Source organism: Procambarus clarkii, chromosome 18 (genome assembly GCF_040958095.1).
Source record: "Procambarus clarkii isolate CNS0578487 chromosome 18, FALCON_Pclarkii_2.0, whole genome shotgun sequence".
NCBI classification, from domain to species: Eukaryota; Metazoa; Arthropoda; class Malacostraca; order Decapoda; family Cambaridae; genus Procambarus; species Procambarus clarkii.
In genome coordinates, this window is record NC_091167.1 from 32,338,974 (window position 1) to 32,346,826 (window position 7,853).

A 7,853-nucleotide genomic window follows, 5' to 3' on the forward strand; every position below is an offset into this window, starting at 1 on the left:
TCCCTCCAGACACACGTGCATGACAGGCACCAAGCCATCCCTCCAGACACACGTGCATGACAGGCACCAAGCCATCCCTCCAGCCACATGTGCATGACTGTCACCAAGCTCAGAAAACAAATATAGTGAATGTGGTCATTTTATACAAGGAGCTATTTCATATTTTGTTTCTCTGGCATAGCCTATCCATCGCATCTTTCCTCAGAAAAGTTCTATACATACAATCATCTTCTGTATTTATAAGCTCGCGATATTTATAAGCAGCAGCAGCAGCAGACTCATTCTAATATTAATAGCTCACAATAAATCTTATAATATCTTTGTTTCAGGGAAAGCAAGAGTGAGCCGTCACATGCTCTGAGCCGCAGGTGGCCTCTGGCTCCCTGGGGCGCGCACAGTCTCGTGACCCGCAAGGCCGCTCATGCCCACTCGACTCCCCCGCTTGCATATATATACCGGACTGTGCCACCACGGCTGTCAGTGTAGACCAGACCGCAGGGGAGAGAGAGGAGTTCTAACACACTCAACCACACACACACACACACACACACACACACACACACACACACACACACACACACACACACACACACACACACACACACACACACACACACACACACACACACACACACACACACACACACACACACACACACACACACACACACACACATACACATACACACACACACACACACACCATACACACACATACACACACACACTATACACACCATACACACACACACACCATATACACACACACACACACACATACACACACACACACACACACACACACACACACACACACACACACATACATACATACACACACACAACACACACACACACACACACACGGGCGCGCGGGAAAGAGCAAAGCTCAAACCCCGCAAGCACAACTAGGTAAATACACACACACACACACACACACACACACACACACACACACACACACACACACACACACACACACACACACACACACACACACACACACACACACACACACACACACACACGCACACACACACACACACACACTTGAGCTTATTTCCTTGCAATAAACATAGCTTGAGCTTAGTCTTAACGAACACATATAAATAATCCCACATACATTAACTCCTAACACCAGAAGGCAAGACTAGATTCGTCGAGTTGTTTCCGCTGGCTGACTCAAAGGTAAGCTGAGAAAGTGTGTTTTCTATGCATAGTTATCATATAAATGTTTGTGTTATGAGCACCCAAGAAGCTGATTAAAGAACATCCCTTGCTTCGCCAAGAGGCAAAGTGCAATACTTTAAGCCAAATTGATGCATTGGTCAGAGAGCGGTACCTTTCCCAAATTATTTACACTAACGGTTCCTTGCACCAGTCCCATGGTGCAGCTGGAAGTGCAGTTATTGTGACAGCGAGAGATGGTTCCTTCTCCTATGAGTGTGGAGCGCGTATAAATAACTGGGCCTCCACTTTTCAAATAGAATTGGTTGCCAAAATCCTTGCACTCGAGTGCGTATATGAATCCAAAGTTGACACGCTAATTGTCAGCGACTCTGTCATTCTTGACTGCCCTCAGCTCCCTAAAGCATAACTGTGACGTGCTTGTGTCTGAAGCTAGACACAGATATAATGAAATAATCAATGATGGAGTCAGAGTTTTGTCTCTTGTGGATTCCTTCCCATATTGGTTTCCGAATGCATGATAGAACTGATGAGCTAGCCAAAACTCTGCTAACAAAGAGGGAATTGATTACCATCTTGGACTGCCTGAGGGGCAGTAATATTCCGGGAACATCAACAAAATCTCGTAGACTTGAGGCAAAGTGAAATTCACACGAGTTATTCCATCTATCATCATTTTATTATGCAGGAAGAACCGTACGTCTATTGGTCATCCAATAAGGTAAGCAGACTTCTAGATGATAGGCTTAGGCTGGGCTACAAGTACCTCTGGGAGTTTGCAACATCTGCTGATGTAGATTTGACTAAATGTAAACTCTGTCAGCAGAACTATTCGCATACTTTGCGTCATTATAGAATGGAATGTGAAAAATTCGCAGAATTCAGAGATAACACCATCAATGGAGTCCAATAAATGTGTAAGTACTTCATTCATAATGATATGCTGCGAGGAATCTTAACGAAGTATTCAAAAATTGCTAACTGTAGGTGCATCCTGCACATGACTATAAAGCAGCCGCCCAGTTGGGTGGGTGTGGAACAAGACTAGTAACTGTGTGACTCATAGATATAAAGTGCCTTGTATAGTGACTGTTGTGAGCCTCTTGTTGAATCACTTGTGATATCAACAAATTATCGATATGTATTTGTGTAAATGATTGTATATATATGTACATGTATATATAGCATTAACAATTGTGTAACTAGCTTTAAAAGATTGTCACTTGCTTAGCTAAATGAAATATGAGGTTCAATTCCTGGACCTATTATGTGCCTCAGTAACCCTTTCCACCACCACCCACGGGATGGGTATGGGGTGCATAATAAAGAAAGAAATTCAAACAAAAATTGAGCTATATATTAACAGTTTGTTATGTTTCAGTGTATCTGTGGGTGGGTGGTAAGCTTAACCCTGATCCAGAGACCACCCAATAACATCGCTGACCTTCCTTGCTGCATACCTGAGCCACAACATCCAAGCCTCAACCCCAGTCACAGTACACTTGGGTCAGGGGTCCCGGGCCTGCTCATAGATGGATAGGCATCTCGGGTGATTTCTTTGCCTGGCTTCTAACATGGAAAATAGAAAGCGTGAAACTTCCAAGAGCATGCAAGACGCGACGGGCAGGGACAGTGTCTTCGGTATTGGGCGACTCAGCTGATCTACACTCAAGTTTGTCGCCGAGGTTTCCATCGGTCGCTGCTGACTCTGCCAGTGCCCAAGATGCCCCCGCGTTCTACATGATATATTTCAACCTAACAAGGAAGTTCCCAGACTCCTCTGCCGCTCTACTGACTTCCCCTACCACAAGCAGATATCTTGCATCTGGCTGGTTGTGGTTCTGACCTTAACACGACCTACTGGAGGGTTGTGGTCCATACCCAGCCTGACCTATTTGAGGGATGTGGCCCATACAACAGCCCGACCTCATGGAAGCTTGTGGCCCATACCACAGTCTGACCTCATGGCGGGCTACGCTTCCGTCCACATTCATCAGTCATCTAATACGAAGACAGGAATTTGCATATTTTGCCACCATTCCTGGTGGAACCTTGCACTGTGAAAGATATGTAAAGTAGTTAACTGTTACGTCACATAATGTAACTAACAGCTAAATGTGAGCTGAAAAGATGGTAGTAGAGTGTTTCGTGGGTGATCCCAGTGAACGGTGAAGTTTATCCAGTGTTTAGCACATTTGTCTGCTTCGTATGGTTGTGGACGCCGCAGAGGTATCGTGTCTGTCTTGGTGAGAGTGTCAGTGACATTATAAAAAAAACGCGTATGTTGTGTAATTTGCTCCAGTGCACATAGTGGAATACAACCAGCCTTTTCAAAATTAATATGACATAAATAGCTAATTTATTTATTTAAATCACATTATTACCATTCATCTAGATTCATCTGTGTTATCAGCCACAGATACTGTTAAGCTCTCATCATAAACACCTGTGGCCGCCTCCAGCCAGAACTGTGAAGGGAGAGAGGAGCAGCGGCTTATCTGGCGACAATTTGGAATGTTTATTATCAATATTAAATATAAAGTCGTGTGTGTGTATAGGAGATAAAATAAGCAATCTCTCTGAGTCCTGTCCACGAACGATAAATAGTTGGAGCCAGAGAGAACTGCCCAAAAATAATTGCACTGTTCTTCCAGTATCGCAATCATGGAGTGTTAGGGTTTGTGTGTCTGCTTCAGTAACCCCATTCATGGGGACCGTGGTCGAGGCCGCTGTAAGTCTCTTCGTCCACGGCGCTCATCACCATCCCCCGAACCAACTGTGGTGTGCAATACTGCAACTCTAGTACACACAGGGGATACCAAGACTTACACCTTAGGAGGGTCCTGCGTAGCTGAGGACTCAGTCCGCTGATGTTCTAGTACTTACAATATCGAACACCGCCATCGCCACCCAGTCCTCTGGAAGTTTAGATTCTTGACTCTGCTGCCATCTAATCGATCAGAGAACTCTTTGGCATCCTGGAGCAAATGTGCCCCGCTATTGGCTTCTACAGTGCCACCTGAGCCAATAGGCGGCTCACTTGCTCCTGACGGGGATGTATTTATGCCCTTGTGTCCCGGAATGTTACCCTACAGTTTGTGTGTTCATAAAATACAAAACCATTTTCTCGTATTTTTCACTTTCGTTAATAAATATAAGCAGTCGCCTATGTATCCACTTAGGAGAATTGTTTTTTGAAATCCGAGCGCTTTCGTATATTCGGCCAAGAAAGGAGTACATTACTGTGCTACTTAAAAATGTGGTAATGCACATAAGCGCTCGGATTTTTTTATTTTTCTCACCTAAGTGGATTCTTACGCATAAATAAATCAAATGTATGTGTGTGTGTGTGTTAAATAATAACTGAATGTTAAATAATCAGTAAATTAGGCTTCATCAACTCGACCTAAAATCTCAGCTTCTCTCAATGTAGACCGCCAAGACAAAATTGGCCAAACTCTGATATCAGACAAAAATAACATCTGCTCCAGGCGCTTTATGTTCGCTAGAACGTGAGCTTAATGGTTGTTCTCTCGTGTAACCAAGCAGGAGGCTTCAAGCAGCGACTGGATTGCTTGGTAGAGGCGATAAAGTCTGGTCTATTTGGAACTCACGTATCTTTAAAGATACCACAACTGTAAATGAATAGAGAATTATTTGGGGAGCATTTAATTGCCAATATAATTATCATAATTTATATTGCATCACGCACCTAAATCTAGTTGAAAAATATGTAGCCTGTAATTTGGTTTATCGAAGTTCCTCTATAACAACACAGACCTGACCTAGAATGCAGCGCATAACGCTGGTCTAATTCTCGAGAACCTGTTTACTGCTAGGTAAATTAGGTGTGAATTTCACATTGACAATTTTTGTTGCGGTCCTCTGTATACTACTGTCTTCAGGCTGCTCAACAGCAATTGTTGGACACGTGTCACTCACCCTTGACTACTGGCACACGCAATAAATCACACTTATCTCTGTTATCACACTCAAGTATACACTCAGCAACACTAAATACTACGACCACACTTAGCTATACTGCCACACTTGTTTATTGTTTCACTCTGCTTCACACTCATCTTAACTCACTCACCTTTACCCAAATTCACTTCACTCACACTCAGCTCCACTTTCACTCAGCTTCATTCACACTCAGCTCCACTCACACTCAGCTCCACTCACACTCATCTCCACTCACACTCATCTCCACTCACACTCACACTCAGCTCCACTCACACCCAGCTACACTCACACCCAGCTCCACTCACACTCAGCTCCACTTACACCCGGCTTCACCATTCCCGTCTGTCACCTGTTGCGTCTTGGATATCTTGTCACAGCCCCGGCACAAGACGACACCTGGACACAGCGGGTGTCGTTTACTTTGAGGAATCTCTACATGTAATCAATATCATGTATTGTGTTATTCAGGCCTGTGTGTGGAAACTTGGCACTGACCATTTCAGCTACTGTCTTACACTTTAACGAAAGATGAGAAAAAGAAATACGAAAGACTATTGTTTTGATTTAATCACAACCTGCACATGAAAACTGCAATACATGAGCTGCTGCATCTTGTGGCACTAAACTTCTCATAAGGAGACACTGAACATGAAATAAAGAGTGCAGTATTTGCTCCAATTGAGTCGGAGGAGTCCTCTGATTGGTCAGGCGGCAGCACAGTTCCATGATTAAACTAGCCCCTCAGAGGACCGACTGGCGGCGATAAAACAATGATCGGCGCCCTTATACAGACCACTCTACAGCGGCCTTGTGAAGGTCCGCCCACAGACTTGGGATTTTTGGGCACTTCTCTCTGGGCGCAGAACCCTTCCTGGTGACCGTAGGCATTTATTATTATGCACCCCATACCCATCTTGTGGGCGGTAATGGAAAGGGTTACAGAGGCACATAATGGCTCGAGACGAATGTTGATTTTGTGAACGAAACATTAATGTATTAAACACTCCAAATTGTCGCTAGAAGTCACATTTTTTTTATTTATAAAAGTAAATACAATATATACAATAAAAAATTACATATCCTGACAAAGTACATGACAAACGAACAGAAATGAACCCATACGGTCTACAAGCAGTATTCAAAAGCATAAAGGCAAGAACACGAAGATAACATAAAAGAAATACAAAAAATAAATACAATCAAGCACAACACAGGAAATACTGGAATAACACAGGGAACACAAAGGTACACACAAGATATATATACACATAGGGTCTGGTAGCCTGGTGGATAGCGCGCAGGACTTGTAATTTTGTGGCGCGGGTTCGATTCCTGCACCAGGCAGAAACAAATGGGCAAAGTTTCTTTCACCCTGAATGCCACTGTTACCTAGCAGTAAATAGGTACCTGGGAGTTAGTCAGCTGTCACGGGCTGCTTCCTGGGAGAGGGGGGGGAAGTAGTTAGTAAACAGTTGGTTGAGAGGCGGGGCGAAAGAGCAAAGCCAAAACCCCGGCAAACACAACTAGGTGAATACACAGAACAGGCCAGCGGCAAAAGAAAACAAGGTCAAATAACACATGGTAAAAGAACACTGTAAAGCATGATGGATAAACCCGGGCAAAAAGCCCACACAGACAGCAGTAACACATGACTGGAACACGCAGGACCCGGTAGAAGAGAAGGCTCAAGTAAATACAATAAATTACATGAAGAAAGCATTGTAAAAGAACACACAAATCCACACCCGGGCTTCAAAAAAGTCATAATGGAACCGAACATGGTACATTAAACTAAAATGCAAACACAAGAACAGCATGCAACACGAAGTAGGAAACACAAAATCCGTACAAAGAAAAAGAAAGACAAAAAACACTCCATGCTGAACATAACAAAAACCACACACCGGAACACGCAGGAACCGGAAACAATAGAAACCCAACTACACTCACGCATCCACATCATATCGCATCATACGGACATGCACAGGAACATAGCACCAGAACATGCAGGAACCGGGAGGAACAGGAACAAAATCACCAATTCCCAAGCCCATATTTCTCCGGAAACTCACTCGCCGGATACCGCGGGACACGCGGGCGCTCCATAAACTTCGGAACCACGACAGCAGGTGGCAACCTTCCTGTGGTTACTGTTCGGAACCACGACAGCAGGTGGCGGCTCGGCCGGTGGCGACCGCACCAGAGCAGGGGACATCGAAGGTCGGAGTAGTGGCAACTCCGCCGCCGACGGAACAGGGGGCGGGGTCACAGACTCCATCGGCCGCACCACGGAAGGAGGCTCCACAGGGGCTACATTCGGAACAGCATCCACAGGGCCGGGCACCGGCACGTCGGACATCCTTCCGCAGGACCACAACAAGGCCCCGGCCCACATCATTAACCCGCCCCCCCCCCCCCCCCACTGTGGGTAACCCCATGTAGGATTCATGCTTTATCTGCGCGTTAATCTTCCGCATTAGCTCCGAACCTCCCATTCCCCTCGCCCCTTCCCCCTGCAGGAGAAGAAACAGTGGTTAACATAGAGACATCGTCATCGGCGGCAGCAGCAGGCATGTGAACCTCCGCAACCATTGTCGTGGTCGACACCGCCGCCCCCAGGGACCATCTCACCGACACTCGCAGACTTGCCAGCGTCAAAATCATCCACATCGGCCCAGGCAGAAGAGAGAAATGCTGCG

General features: G+C 45.3%; 1 long non-coding RNA gene across 1 annotated transcript; it reads left to right on the forward strand.

The window, feature by feature from the left end:
* Window positions 1-482: 482 nt before the first annotated feature.
* LOC123754386 (uncharacterized) lies at window positions 483-4,311 on the forward strand. Its single transcript, XR_006772385.2, has 2 exons — window positions 483-1,188; window positions 2,570-4,311. It is a non-coding gene; the product is annotated as an uncharacterized lncRNA (long non-coding RNA).
* Window positions 4,312-7,853: the final 3,542 nt, after the last annotated feature.